Source organism: Mustela lutreola, chromosome X (assembly GCF_030435805.1).
Source record: "Mustela lutreola isolate mMusLut2 chromosome X, mMusLut2.pri, whole genome shotgun sequence".
In the NCBI taxonomy this organism is placed as follows: Eukaryota; Metazoa; Chordata; class Mammalia; order Carnivora; family Mustelidae; genus Mustela; species Mustela lutreola.
Window position 1 is genome coordinate 99,764,364 of NC_081308.1, and position 12,738 is coordinate 99,777,101.

The following is a 12,738-nucleotide window of genomic DNA, read 5'->3' on the forward strand; positions in this document are numbered from 1 at the left end:
GAACTCTACATTCTGCTCAATTTTTAGACAAAACTGCTCTAAAAAGTAAAGCGTACTGATTTTTTTAAAAAGTCAACCAACCTAAGGGCACCTGGATGGCTCAGTGGGTTAAAGCCTCTGCCTTCGGCTCAGGTCATGATTCCAGGGTCCTGGGATTGATCCCCACATCCAGCTCTCTGCTCCGCGGGGAGCCTGCTTCCCACCCGCCCCCTGGCTACCTCTCTGCCTACTTATGAACTCTGCCTGTCAAATAGATAAATCTTAAAAAAAAAAAAAAAAAGATAGAAAGAAAGAAAAAAATATCAACCAACCTACAAATGAGCCAGAAAGAAAAATACATCAACAATCAAGAATCAAGATTAGATTGATACCTAACTTTTCAATGGTATTCTGGACTCAAGAAAGCAATGGAGCTATTATTTTTTTTTTGAATATTGAGGAAAAGAACTTTGAGCCTATACTTTTTATCTAGCTAAATTGTTATTCAAATGTAAGGGAATAATAAAAATGGTCTTTGAGTAACTAGAACCCAAATTGAAACTGGAATGGAAGTACTCAAATGAAAATCCAAAAAAATCTAAAAGATAGTTCTGGAAATATGGCAACTTTGGATGACCAAATTTCTTTGCAAAGTATTTGATGTCTTAAAAATAAAATAAAAATAATTTCAGGACTAAAGAGAAGAAAAAATGAACATATATTCATCAAAATCCATAATTAAAATTATAGGCCATATTAATATAATGGGGATGACAGGTGACCAAATTAATTTAAGAGTGTGCTAAACTTCTAGTTTTATTAGGAAGAAGCTACAGATATTAATATCTTTAAGAAATTAAGAAAAGTAGCATACCTGGGTGTCTCAGGTGGTTAAGCATCTGCTTTCATCTCAGCTCATGATCCCAGGGTCCTGGGATAGAACCCTGTGTTGGGCTTAGTGGGGAGTCTGCTTCTCCCTCTGCCTCTGCTACTCCCCTGCTTGTGCTCTCTTGCTCTCTCTTTCTGTCAAATAAATGAGTAAATCATTTAAAAAAAGAAATTAAGAAAAGTAAATATACATGAGTATGATATTTATTTATTTAGTTAGTTTCAGAGGTAGAATTTGGTGACTCATCAGTTGCATATAACACCCAGTGCTCATTCCATCAGATCCCCTCCTTCATGCCCATCACCCAATCACCCCATACCCCCAACCCATCTCCCTACAACAACCCTCAGTTTGTTTCCTATAGTGAAGAATCTCTTATGGTTTGCCTCCCTCTCAATTTTTATCTTATTTTATTTTTCCTTCCTTTCCCCTATGTTTCTTATGTTCCACATATGAGTGAAATCATTTCTCTGGCTTATTTTGCTTCACATAATACCCTCCAGCTCCATGCACCTCAGTGCAAATGGAAAGATTTCATTCTTTTTGATGACTGAATAATATTCCATTGTATACAAACACACACGTACATACCACATCTTCTTTATTTATTCATCTGTCAATGGACATCTGGGCTCTTTCCATAGTTTGGCTATTGTGCACATTGCTGCTATAAACATTGGGGTGAACTGCCCCTTTGAATCACTATGTTTGGATCTTTTGGATAAATACTAAATAGCACTATTTAGTATAATTGATAGGGTGTAGGGTTTTTTTTTTTTTTTTGTTTTTTTTTAACTTTTTGAGGAACCTCCATACTCTTTACCAGAGTAGCTGTACCAATTTACATTCCCACCAACAGTGTAAGAATGTTCCCCTTTCTCTGCATCCTCGCCAATGTTTGTTGTTCCCTGTGTTGTTAATTTTAGCCATTCTGACAGGTGTGAGGTGGTATCTCATTGTAGTTTTGATTTGTGTTTTCCTGATGCTGAGTGATGTTGAGCATCTTTTCATGTGTCTGTTGGCCATCTGGATGTCTTCTTTGGACAAATGTCTGTTCATGTCTTCTGCCCATTTCTTGACCTCGATTTTTGTGGGGTTTTTTTTGGGGGGGGTATTGAGTTTGATAAATTCTTTATAGATCTTGGATACTAGCCCTGTATCTGATAAGACATTTGCAGATATCTTCTCCCATTCTGTAGGTTGCCTTTTGGTTTTGTTGATGGTTTCTTTTGCTGTGCAAAAGCTTTTTATCTCGATGAATTCCCAGCAGTTCATTTTTGCTTTTGTTTCCCTTGTCTCTGGAGAAGTGTCTAGCAAGAAGTTGCTGTGGCTGAGGTCAGAGAGGTTGCTGCCTGTGTTCCCTTCCAGAATTTTGATAGATTCCTGTCTCATATTTAGGTCTCTTGTCCATTTTGAGTTTATTTTTGTGTATGCTATAAGGAAATCATCCCATTTCATTCTTCCTCATGTGGCTGTCCAATTTTCCCAACACCATTTGTTAAAGAGACTGTCTTTTTTCCATTGGGTATTCTTTTCTGCTTTGTAGAAGATTACTTGATCATGGAGTTGAGGGTCCATTTCTTGGTTCTCTATTTTCTTCCATGGATCTATGTGACTGTTTTTGTGCCAGTACCATTCTTTCTTGTTTACAGGTTTGTAATACAGCTTGAAATTTAGAATTGTGATGCTTCCAGCTTTAGTTTTCTTTTTCAACATTCCTCTGGCTATTCGGGGTCTTTTCTGGTTCCATATAAATTTTAGGATTGTTTGTTCCAGCTCTGTGAAAAATGTTCGTGGTATTTTGATAGGGATTACATCGAATGTGTAGATTGCTTTGGGTAGGTAAGGCATTTTAACAATATTTGTTCTTCCAATCCATGGGCATGGAATGTTTTTCCATTTCTTTATGTCTTCCCCTATTTCTTTCATAAGTGTTCTATAGTTTTCAGAGCACAGATCCTTTTGTGCTTTGGTTAGGTTTATTCCTAGGTATCCTATGATTTTTGGTGCAATTGTAAATGGGACCAATTCCTTGATTTCTCTTTCTTCTGCCTCATTGATAGTGCAAAGAAATGCAACTGACTTCTGTGCATTGATTTTATATCCTTCAACTTTGCTGAATTCCTGTATCAGTTCTAGCAATTTTTGCATGAAGTCTTCTGGGTTTTCGATATAAAGTGTCATACCATCTTCAAAAAGTGAGAGTTTGACGTCTTCTTTGCCAATTTGGATGACTTATTTCTTTTTGTGGTCTGATTGTGCTGAAGAATAGTGGTGAGAGTGGACACCCCTGTGGTATTCCTGATCTTAAGGAAAAAGCTCTCAGTCTTTCCCCATTGAGGATTATATTCATTGTGGGTTTTTTGTATATGACTTTTATTATACTGAGATATAGTCCTTCTATCTCTACACTGCAGAGAGTTTTTATCAAGAATGGATGTAGCATTTTATCAAATACTTTTTCCACATCTAGGGGATGTTATGGTTCTTGTTCTTTCTTTCATTAATGTGATGAGTCATATTGATTGTTTTGTGGATGTTGAACCAGCCTTGCAGCCCAGGAATAAATCTCACTTGGTCATGGTGAATAATCCTTTTATTATACTGGTGGATCCTATTAACTAGTATCTTTTTTTAAAATAAAGATTATTTATTTATTTGACAGACAGAGATCACAAGTGGGCAGAGTGGCAGGCAGAGAGAGAAGAAGGGAAGCAGGCAGGGAGCAGGCAGGGAGCCGGATGCGGGGCTCGATCCCAGGACCTTGAGCTCATGACCCCAGCAGAAGGCAGAGGCTTTAACCCACTGAGCCACATAGACGCCCCTATTAGCTAGTATCTTGGTGAGAATTTTTGCCTCCATGTTTATCAGGGATATTGGTCTGTAATTCCCTTTTTTTGTTGGGGTCTTTGTCTGGCTTTGGGATCAAGGTCATGCTGGCCCACGAGTATGATTCTTAAGAGCAAACACCACAGAACACTAAAAATATCATAACTTTTAGAACAATAGAGAGAAAAAAAACACTGTTCAATAGAGAGGACTTAGTGGATATAGGAGAAATGAGGAAGAAATCTGTAATATAATCTGATTCCTGGCATTTCATAGAAGCTTGCTCATCAATGTAAATTCATTTAGTCCGACCTTAGGAAAATCAGATTTCCTCTTCTTTCAGACACCAGCTTACCAAACATGAAGTTTTCCAGTCCCCAAGATTTTAATATTTTATGAGGCTGCTATGCTTACCTGTAAAGCAATTAGTCCCTGTGTAACTGGTATCCAAATTATGGCATCCATACTTTGTGTTCTGATCCTTGCTCCAAGCACAGTCTTACGGTCCGGTCATAAAGAAACAGAGATATATACATATGCTTGTGTGTGTGTGTGTGTGTGTGTGTGTGTGTGTTTACTTGCTAAGGATAAATACGAACATATTATATTTAAAAACACCCTGTTGAAAAAAAAAGAAACCCAAGAAGATGGTCTGGTGGCTACTCCTCTTTTGGTCAGTAGAGGGAGATCACGATTCATTTTTACTCGGTTGAAAAATACATAATTGCAACTTTTTAAAGAAGTGAACCTGTTTTTTCCATTCTTCCCACTCTGAGCCAATATTTTCTTTCCAGGGAATCACTGTCCTTCTACTGGGTCCAGAGCCTCTGGAAGTCTAGATATGTTTAAGAGGATTAATCTGTGCCCTTGGACATAATGGAAGCTAACAAAGTTTACATTTCTTCCTATGTTGTTGAGTCCCTGGGACATTCTAAATGACTGTGCAGTGACTAGAGTCCTGCTAAGCTGATAGCAATGGCAGTGCTCTCTGGATGGCTGGCTGAGCTGCGGATGCCCCTTCTGCTGCCCCCAGCCCCCACTATCACTTCTGGGCCTGGATTTAGTGAGGCAGCCAGTGGTGAAGAACATTTGGTTTTTCCAGTTACTGCCCCCCAAATGTGGTTTCAGTTCAATGTCTGTCAGAGTTTAGTAGCCATCTAAGTACAATGGGAAAGCAAAGATGGCTTCTTTTTTTAACCAACTGAGCCACCCAGGAGCCCAAATGGCTTCTTTTTTAATTTTTAATTTTTATTTTTTGTTTTATTTATTTATTTTTTGTTAAAGATTTTATTTATTTATTTGACAGAGAGAGAGATCACAAGTAGGTGGAGAGGCAGGCAGGGAGAGAGAGGAGGAAGCAGGCTCCCTGCTGAGTAGAGAGCCAGATGAGGGGCTCAATCCCAGGATGCTGAGACCGTGACCTGAGCTGAAGGCAGAGGCCTCAACCCACTGAGCCACCCAGGTGTCCCCAGCTTCTTTTTTTAAATAAGGATTTTACAATTGTGATATCAGAGGGTACCATTTGATTCCCTAAAGGTAGGCAGGTCCAGAATGTAAGGAGTATAGGAAGGTCCAGAAGAAATATTCACAGCCTGCAGATTAAGAATATAAATTATGATTCAGTAAGGGGACAGTATTTTTCACATAGGACTGGTCTGAGACTCGGGAAGTGCAGGGAGCCTTTGATCTTTTAACTAAGACAACTTGGGACACAAATAGGTTTAACTATACTTAGTGGAGGCTAGAACCTGAGATGTCTGGAATGGGGCAGGTGCTGGAGGGAAGACCCAGCTTCAGATGATAAAAATAAGCCCAGTGGGGAGGGGGGAGATACAGAGGACTGCCTTATTTCTAACCTGAGGGGAAGGAAGCCAAAGGGTGGGTTGTATGAGAGAGGCTATGGTATTGACTGGTAGGAGAGTGTACAGCTTGGGGTTTGTTTGTTTGTTTGTTTGTGGTTTTTTTTTTTTTTTTTTTTTTGCTTTTTTAAAGACCGCATTTATTGACTATTTTCTCTGCACCACAAGTATTAAAAACAACCATGTCAATATAGCACTTTAAAAAAAAATGTAGGAAAAAGCATCACTTTCAGAGAATGCTCTTCTCTTTTTCTTTCCTTAGCTAAGCTTCTAGGAGTGTGATTTTCAGAATAGGCAGTGACAGGTGTAGTCAAGGCAAGCTGTTGACATAGAAGGCATGGGGTCAGCAAAAGAGGTCTCAAAGTGTGGACAAAAACAAACAAACAAACCCAACAGGGAGTCTTAGAATAGCTGTTAATAACTGGGGCACAGAGTCAGAGTTAGTATTTGTAGTTATGGGGCGCCTGGGCGGCTCAGTCTTTAGTCGTCTGCCTTCAGCTCAGATCACCATCCCAAGGGTTCTGGGTTGGAGACCAGCATGGAGCCCCGCATCAAGCCCCGCATTGGGAGAGTCTGCTTCTCCCTCTCCCACTCCCCCTGCTTGTGTTCCCTCTCTTGTTCTCTCTCTCTGTCAAATAAGTAAATAAAATCTTAAAAAAAAAGAATTTGTAGTTAGGATGACTCGATATTTATTTATTGATGAAATCACCTAGAGCTCTTTATATCCTTCTTGACAGAATTAGTTTCTTTGCGAACCTGAAGGAGAAGCTGCTGATTACAGACTGTGGTGGTGACCAAGGAAGATGAGAGACAGGACCTTATCAATCCAAATATTCAGTAAGATGATATTGTTTGTTCTGCATACCGTGAACTGTATAGCAGAGTGGGTTGTCCTGAACCCTGGGATACATTAGAACAGTCTCTGATACTTCCAAAAATAGAACTGTTCTGGAAAACTCTTTGGCAGTACGTATAAGGTTGAATATACAGATAGACTACAGTCTCACTCCTGGATATAACGCAGTGTTTCCTAACCCTTTTTTTTTTTTTAAAGGTTTTTAAAATTTATTTATTTGACAGACAGAGATCACAAGTAGGCAGAGAGGCAGGCAGAGAGAGAGGAGGAAGCAGGCTCCCTGCTGAGCAGAGAGCCCGATGTGGGACTCGATCCCAGGACCCTGGGATCATGACCTGAGCTGAAGGCAGAGGCCTTAACCCACTGAGCCACCCAGGCGCCCCCCAACCTTTTGTTGTTGTTGTTGTTATCATCTCCCCAGGAGCCTTTTCAGACATTTTTCTCCTTATGGTGCCCACCCCTCTGAGAAACTCGAATACTTGAAGAATACAATGTTATTCTTCCCTGCTCTCACTCCTTCTCCTTCTCTATCTCATTGCCATCCTGTTTTCTAACCTCTGCCCCATGATGAAAGCAGGAAAGGCCTAATATCAAACCCTAATAGCAAGCTCGTCAGCTGTAGGTCAGAAGTACTCAACCATAGTAGCTTATCTTCTGTTGCCCCCTCGAGTCAGACCAAGCGACCTCTGCCCTTTAGATTCTCTCCACCAGCTCTGAGTACATAGTTTTGTTTCTCAGAACATTTGGCATTGTTTTAGTTTGCATTTAAACTGTTTTTTTAAACATCACTCCCATGATCTGATAAGTTGGAACTTATCTCAGTATTATTTCTACTTCTGGGAATGGGATTTCTGTCTTTTCCCAGCACTAGAGATAATATAATCTCAGACTTGAAATTGTCCTAAAGATCACCTAGTTTAACTTTCCCGTGCGATGTTTGAAATCTCACCACAATATTCCTGCTCAGGAGTTATTGAGTTTCCGCTGGAATGCCTTCAGTGATAGGCAGTTTACTATCTCCCAGAGGTGGTCCACACCATTTTTTGTCTGGCTCTGACTGTTGGAAATGATTTGATAGCCTCTGGGGAACTTCCAGATTCTATGATGATGATAGTTTTATTATTCTCTGGGGCAGTGCTACTTAAAGCAAGGCCTGTGGACCCCCTACATGTGGATTGTCTAGAAGTTGTGACAGATGAAGCTTCCTAAGCCTCCTCCCAAGGCCGTGAGGCTACCAGTCATTAGAGCCCTTCTCCGTATTTCTATAGGGTACAGATGGTGATAGCACCTTTCCTTTGAATTGGTCTTGGTGTTTAACTGCTCTGTCTCACCTGGATGTACATGGAAGTGGGAGTGCAGAGGGAAAAGTATGATTTGCTCTAAACTCAGAGCCTCTAAGATGACCATACCCTTTTCTTTTTTCCTGGGACTAATAACACTGCCATACATTTGGTGGCTGTGTTTGGTGCCAAGCCCTAGTTTTCTTTGCTCAGGCTCTGCTCTTCTCAGAGTGTTTCTAGCCTTCCTTCCTGGGATATTATGAAGATAGCAGTTATGCTCTCTGTGCCTTTTTGGAAATTCTTGTTAATAATGGACTAGGGAGAAATGCCTCTTTTAACTAATGATTTAGGCAAGTATTCAAGTTCTGGTGTTTTGTAGCACAGAAACGGACCAAGGGTTAAATTATATACTGTTCGCTTTGGGTCTGTTCAAGAGTACTCTACTTCAAATATGTATTCTCTCTGATACAACTGAATCTTGGAAGCTAACGTTTATAAAGCATTACTAAATGACTCACAGTTTTTCAAATTGTGTAAGTTTCCTTACCCAAGAAAGCATCTTATTATTAACATGAAAAGCTGAGGTGGGGGGGGGGCGGTGTCTTTTCCTAGTGAGTTCTTAAAGGAATATAGATATTATAAGATACTTGTTACTCAGCTGCAGTTGGTCATCTGCATGCAGGAGATCGCTTGTCACATCTCAGCCCTAATGGCAAACCCACTGGGTGAAGGCATTAATAAATAATCTGTCGGCAGAAGCAGGCGGAGTGGAAGCCATGGCTGTGCGAATGTCCTCCTATTCATCTTCATTTGCCATTTGGAAAGGCAGCAAGGTGCCGATGGAGTCCTGAGACAGACCCAGGGGTTGATGTGGAACAGCTCAGGACCATCCCTCTCTGATGCCTTTACTCCCCAGTGACACAGCCCAGCCAATGCACAGACGTAGTTACAGGAACTGGAGCTTTGAAAAGCACTTCTCTTTGCTTAGGTAAACTTGGGAGTCAGATGACTCCAGAAGCCACTTTAGTTACTTCTGCTTAAACAGGAGACACATGATTTTTATTGCATGGAAAACATAAAATGGAGAGTTTTCAGAACTCTTTCTTTCTTTACTTTTTTTTTTAAGATTATTTATTTATTTGACAGGCAGAGACCACAAGTAGGCAGAGAGGCAGGAAGAGAGAGAGGGGGAAGCAGGCTCCTTGCTGAGCAGAGAGCCCAATGTGGGTCTTGATCCCAGGACCCTGAGATCATGACCTGAGCTGAAGGCAGAGGCTTAACCCACTGAGCTACCCAGACACCCCCAGTATGTGCTTTTTAATCACAAGAACTACCAAAATCCAAGCACAGTAAATGTATGATGTCATCAAAAATAACACAGTAAAATCTAATGTTGAAATTGTGAAATGTCTTGAGCTAGTACTCCATCTGCCAACTGATATATGTCAAATATCATACTGTTTCCCATTAAATTTTAAAATTATCCCACAGGACCCAATCGGAAGGCAGACACCTAACAACTGAGCCACCCAGGCGTGCCCTGGCTACTTTTATTTTTAGATTTTATTTATTTATTTGACACAGAGAGAGAAAAAGAGATCACATGTAGGCAGAGAGCCAGGCAGAGAAAGAGGGGGAAGCAGGCTCCCTGCTGAGCAGACAGCTTGATGTGGGGCTCGATCCCTGGACCCTGAGATCATGACCTGAGCCGAAGGCAGAGGCTTTAACCCACTGAGCCACGCAGGTGCCCCTATTTTTTTTTTTTAAGATTTTATTTATGTATTTAACAGACAGAGATCACAAGTAGGCAAAGAGGCAGGCAGAGAGACAGGCAGAAGCAGACTCCCAGCTGAGCAGAGAGCCTGATGCAGGGCCTGATCCCAGGACCTAGAGATCATGACCTGAGCCGAAGGCAGAGGCCCAACCCACTGAGCCACCTAGGTGTCCCTTTACTTTTTTTTTTTTTTTTTAAGATTTTATTTGTTTATTTGAGAGAGGGGGACAGAGATAGCAACAGAGAGCATGAGCTGGGGAGGAGAGGGAGAAGCAGGAGCAAGGAGCCTGAAGCAGGGACTCCATCCCCGGACCCTGAGATCATGACCCGAGCCAAAGGCAGACCCTTAACTGACAGAGCCACCCAGGCGCCCTCAGAACTAATTTTTCTGATCAGATTTAAATTTCTCACATCAATCAAATTGTTAAAAAGGGAACAAAATCTGACAATTTAGTGAGCATTAAGATTTGAACTCTCTAACTTGATCAAATCACAGAAAATCTAATTAACAAGCTTATGATTTGGTCATGGCCTAAATTTAATGTGAAAAGCACTGCACTTTAATGGGCTGCATGTTTCAGTTTGAATTATCTAGATTTAAATATATTCAGGAACATTTGAGAGAATATTTACAGAGACTCCTAAAAAAAAAAAGTTTCCCTGTGGCTTCAATGTAATTGACTGGCTTTGGAAGAGATGGGTGATATTTGAGAATTTTGAAGACTCATGGGAATGTATAATATCTGAGTAGAGATTAATTCAAAAGTTTGGAAAAAGAGATTTGAAAATGCAAAAAGAAAGAGTTCGTGATTACCAGAGTAATTTGATTTGTTTAACAAGATCATTTAAAGTATTAATATGTAGTTATGTCAACAGGGATGTCTTGCTCAGATGCAACTCTGGACATCTTGAGGGCATTAAATAATCCGGAGTTAAGAGAACATCAACACAATGTGGTCTAACCAAAGATTGTCAAAGGGGAGTTAGGTGGAAGAACATACTGGAAGAACTGTACTTTTTATTTTTTTAAATTTATTTTTAAAAAAGATTTTATTTATTTATTTGACAGAGAGAGATCACAAATAGGCAGAGAGGCAGGCAGAGAGAGAGGAGTAAGCAGGCTCCCTGCCGAGCAGAGAGCCCAACGTGGGACTTGATCCCAAGACCCTGAGATCATGACCTGAGCTGAAGGCAGAGGCTTTATTTAACCCACTGAGCCACCCAGGCACCCAGTACTTTTTATTTTTTATTTTTTTTAAAGATTTTATTTATCACTTATTTGACAGAGAGAGGCACAGTGGGAGAGCGAACATAGGCAGCGGGAGGGAGAGTGGGAGAAGCAGACTTTCTGCTGAGCAGGGAGCCTTTGTGGGGCTTGATCCCAGGACCCTGGAATCATGACCTGAGCTGAAGGCAGACGCTTAACGACTGAGCCACCCAGGCGCCCCAGAACTGTACTTTTTAATTAATTAATTTATTTATTTACTTTAATATTTTGTTTATTTATTTGACAGAGAGGGAGAGAGAGATCACAAGTAGGCAGAGAGAGAGGGAAACAGGCTCCCTGCTGAGCAAAGAGCCCGATGCAGGGCTCGATCCCAGGACCTTGAGATCATGACCTGAGCCAAAGGCAGAGGCTTAACCCAGTGAGGCACCCAGGTGCCCCAGAATTGTACTTTTTAAAGTACAGGCAAAAGTGTTAGTGAGATTTATGGAAATAGTAGATATGACTACTAGGGAAACAGAATTGCTAACTCTTTTTTTTTCTTGTCAGAGAGCAACACCTTCTAAAACTACCTGTCCTCCAGTTAAAAGCACAGAAATAAGTACAGGAAGGTACTACATCCAAGGTAATGCAGAAATGATAACCCAAGATACTTCGAAGGACTGAGTCACCAGACCGGGGATGTGTAGCTTGTGCCTACTCTGGGTGGATGAGGCTCACCTGTGTCCCAAGGGGTGGCTCCGAGGAGTCGTCCAGGGCCCCGTCCTCATAGCCCTTACTGGCTGCATGCTAGTGCTGAGCTTCCTCCCTCCCCCCAGAGACTCCACGTTCTCGTCCTATGGAGGGCCCATAGCTGAACTGGACAGGACATGCCAGTCTCGGAACAGGCAGGCAGGGAGCCGAGTGTACCTCCTGACCCATTCGTTGAAGAGGAAAGAGAGGTCTGAATTAGGCTATTCATTGGCAAGAAGGTGTTGATTTTGAAGGTGGAGTATGGGGCGAGCTTGTAGTAGAGGGAGCAAAAGTACAACTATTTAAATTTGTTCTAGGCACAAAAGGAGGCTTTCAGTGAGGTTAGAAGCAATTTTGATCCACAAAGCCTGTGATTTGACAATTATTTTGCTCTTCTGGGCAAATTTTCTCACCCAGCTTGAGGACCCAGTTGGCTTTATGAAAGCAGCAGCTGTAGACAGCAGCAAGTAGGAGCAAGATGAGGCAAGGCAGGCTGAGTGGTGGCAGCAGAGTCTCAGGGGCATTGTGGCTGGGACGCAGTCCGCGTAGACATTCTTTGCAAGACAGCAGAGGTTTGGCAAGTAAAAGAGAATTCCTTGGTGATACAACATAGCCCTAGTTACGCTAACTGGACCCACCAGCATCTCTCTGGGCAGCACTTCAGTTAGACAAAGCACAGTCTAACTTACACAGGACAGAGTAACACAAAGGGGACCAGAGGTTATGAGTCCTTACAAATCCTCAGTTACCTCCTGTAAGTATGTAACTGAAATAAAAGCCCCTAATTAAAATATAAATTTGAAGTGTTAAAAAGTGTGAAAAAGGAAATCCTAGCAGCATTTTTTAGTCTATTCTATTCCCTAATTAACTTTCCATTCATTGTTCCTTCATGTTTTATTTATCAAATATTAATTTAGCATGAACTATCTACTAAATAATGTACCAGACACTAGAGAGACAGAAATAATAAATAAATAAATAAATAAATAAATAACAAACGAACAAACACAAACAAATAAATAAGTAAATCATCCATCCATCCACCCATCCCTGTTTTGGGGACTTTACTGCTTGACAGAAAAATCACACAAGGAAATAGATATAGGCACGTCAGTGTGAGAAGGTACTATGATTGCTCTGATAAAGTTATGCACTGAATACTGGGGGTGCAGGAAAGATGTGTGTGTAGGGGAGGAAAAGTAATTTTCCCCTTCTCTTTCTAGATTCTTGGCTGAGACCCCTCTGTAATGAAAAGATTAACAGGAGAAAAACAGAAGTTCAATAACATGTGTATCTCCTGCATAAATGGGACATA

General features: G+C 41.0%; 1 long non-coding RNA gene across 5 annotated transcripts in view; it reads right to left on the bottom strand.

Moving 5' to 3' along the window:
* Positions 1-11,602, bottom strand: part of LOC131821191 (uncharacterized) — a 192,892-nt gene extending 181,290 nt beyond the window's left edge. For 4 of the 5 annotated variants that reach the window (XR_009349859.1, XR_009349855.1, XR_009349856.1 and 1 more), the window contains exons 1-2: positions 11,412-11,602; positions 854-1,002 (exon numbers count right to left, since the gene is read on the bottom strand). This is a non-coding gene — a long non-coding RNA (uncharacterized LOC131821191). The remainder of the gene's footprint in view (positions 1-853; positions 1,003-11,411) is intronic. The other variant, XR_009349858.1, reaches the window with a different exon arrangement.
* Between the last annotated feature and the right edge of the window lie 1,136 nt (positions 11,603-12,738).